Below are 3,217 nucleotides of genomic sequence, written 5' to 3'. Positions count from 1 at the left end.
TCCTTTTATGATAGTCTTTGGGGCAATGGCAATCTTTTAATTCATCCTAGTAAGTGAGCATGCAGCTCTTCTTCATATCCCATTATACATTTCTCTGAATCATTCATAATATATGTAGATTATTTAAAATATACACACTATTGTGTGACATTTACATTTGGAAGTAAACTTGGTTTTTACTCATGTAAAATTCAATGGGAAATGAGCTTTAGTTGAATTGTAGTTTACAATTCTGTAGAATATCCCACCTGCTACAATTTCAGTACAATTAATCCTCTCTGAAACAAATATTCAAGTTTAATATTTAGTATGCAATATTGAGTTAGGTCTAAGTAAGATATTTAAAAGGTGATTACAATGCTACTGCAATATACAATTAACATGATAATGGAAGAGAACAATTTAAATAATGTACATATATTATGCATGTATCAGAGAAGCACATTATGCATGAGGAAGAGCCTTACTCCCGCTTTATAAGAATGAATGATTTTGGTCTTTACTCCAAAGCCTAACTCAAATATTAAGTTTTCAGTGTTATGTTCTCTTGTACTTTAGATAAGCTAGCATACTAGACCATTACATAAAAACAAGAATTGAATTTCACTGATGGGAAGGGAAAGAAAGAAGAGAAGAAAGTGGAAGAATTTGAAAATAACCAATAGTAATAGTTTGAGACTTCTGTCTTTTATTATGCGATATCTTATGCTATTAGGGTTCCATCACCAGAAAATAAATATTAAGTGATATTTTGTGACCTTGTACTAAATGTGGGAGTCAAAATAAACCTTTATATATTTTCTTTATGTTATCTACTCTCTGGCATCATTTTATTAGTGACAGAAATGGAATTAATTCATCTCTCCTGAAAGATATATTTTTCACAATTTCTTTTCATGTTTAATTTACTTGTATCAAACATTTCTGGAATTTTTCTTAAGAAAAATAATTCTACCATAATAGCTACGAATAAGGACTCTTTGGATAATATTTGAGTTACATACTTACATATGTTAAAACCCAAGTATAACTCCATTCCCTGCATTCAGCACGTATCATCAGTATGTAATTGAATCAAAGAATTTGATGATAACCTTTTTTGATTCTCTCCACTGTATGAAAAAATGCATACCAAAAATTGGTTCTTTATTATTGACACCAAATTACTTTTGAAATCTGTCCTATCTTTAATACACTGACAGTTATTTGTGAAGCACTGCTTTGTACCAGCACTAAGTCAGACACAGGTTGTGATGAAGCTTTCTATTGTTAATCTGATTCCTAATAATATCTTGGTTTTTAAGCAAGAAAAATATAATATTAAGGTGTCATTTTTAAATATACTGGTTCTTTTCAAATCTTCCCTCTTTCTTTTCTCTTTCTTCCTTTCCCTTCCCATCAGTAAAATTAAATTCTTGCTTCTATGTAATGGTCTAGAAAGCTAGTTTATCTAAAGTACAAGAGAAGTTAACATTGGAAACTCACTATTTAGGTTAGGCTTTGGAGTAATGGCCAAATTCATTCATTCTTCTAAAGAGTGAAGAAAGCTCTTGCTTGTGTATAATGTGCTTCTCTGATACATTCATAATGTATTTACATTATTTAAATTGTTCTCTTCTTTTCCAAGTATAGTCCTGAAAGTGTAGCATTGTAAAGTATCATATTCACTACTAAATTGAAGATAATCTGAAGTGGCCATGATCAGGAACAAATTAGCTGTGAATTTTATATGCATATGCATAGTAAACTCAAGTCAAAAACATAGTAAAGGAATTATATGTGGACTAAGAGCCCAAACAATGGGAGCATATCATACAGAAAGGAAAATGACTTTGCTTGTGTACATCAGCCCAAACAAAGTAAATGTTGCATTGCATGACAGGGCTACATGACTGAAAGTCAGAGTCTGAGTTGGAAAGATGTTTAGCAGAGAAACAAACAGCTAATCCATAGGAGCATGGAGGCAAATACATACTTTGAATGGAACAACAAAGGGAATCCACCAAAGCTGTACAGACTGGGTTGAAGAGATATCAGAGACAATCGATGTTGGAAAGTGTTGGCCAAGGAAATGAGTGTAACACGGTGAGTCAGAATATAAGTGTGGTGACCATGAATAAAGTTCTATTGACACACAGATGAGTTCATTTCATCCTTGCCTATTGGCGGTTTTCATATAAAAACAGGTTCATCAGAAGCTGTAGCAAGGATGATACAGTCAGAAGAGCCTAAACATTTACTGTTTGACCATTTACAGAAAGTTTTCCAATCTCTGTCTTCATGTTTTGGTATCATATTTTGCTGGTATCATAATTTAAATTCAGAAGTATTCTCTATTTTTATTCTGTGAAAGAGATTTTACAAGATTGATGCTATTTCTTTCTTAAGAGTTTGAATCATTGGTAAAACCATCTGGCTGAGATGATTTCAATGTGATAAAATTTAGAGTTATAGAATGAATTTTTTAAATTCAGAATTTCCCAAAGAGAGATTCTGGTAGCCCCAAGAATTCTTGAGTCTCCCCAAATGATTGAATCTATTCTAGTGGTGCTGTTTTTAATTCCCAACTCATTCTCACTGTTGCTAAAGAGCATGCAAATGATTCCAGTCCTTTGATTTTAAGCACACTTCAAGACTCAGCACCTAGTGCTGTCGTAATTATAATTTAGAGCCTGAACTATTGCTGATTTATTGTGTACTTTCTATCTGACTTATTAATGCACATATGTTCAATTCTCCCGTAATATTAATGGAATGTTTACTTTGTTATTTTCTATTTTATCAATGTTTTGAAGAAATGCATGAGTATAAAAAGATTAAATTCCTATAGATCTTTCTGTTAGATCTCTCTCTTTGTCTCTCTCTCTCTTTCTTTTTTTACTAAATGCTTTTATTTATCTTCGTGAGTTTTTTTTTTTTAAATTTTAGTACTGCGTAAAATCTATATTGTTGATTTCAGTCAGGACAGTTTTATATATTGTCCCATGCAATAAATATTCTAAATAAAATTTTGAGAGAAACATTAGCCCCAAAAACTTCGGCGTTCAACATACATAAAAAAGGTTATCATTCTTATTCATTCGCTTATTTATTTATTTGAATGTCCATTTCTTTTTTCGTTTGTTTGTATATATGAGTATGTACACATGCCCTATTGTGGAGACAGGTGGTACGAATCATTTCTCTTCTTCTATCTCATGGGTTCTGAGAGATAGAC

Source organism: Alexandromys fortis, unplaced genomic scaffold (assembly GCF_014885135.2).
Source record: "Alexandromys fortis isolate MF-2015 unplaced genomic scaffold, M_Fortis_MF-2015_v1.1 scaffold_276, whole genome shotgun sequence".
Taxonomy (NCBI): domain Eukaryota; kingdom Metazoa; phylum Chordata; class Mammalia; order Rodentia; family Cricetidae; genus Alexandromys; species Alexandromys fortis.
Note: the sequence above shows the minus strand (reverse complement) of the source record.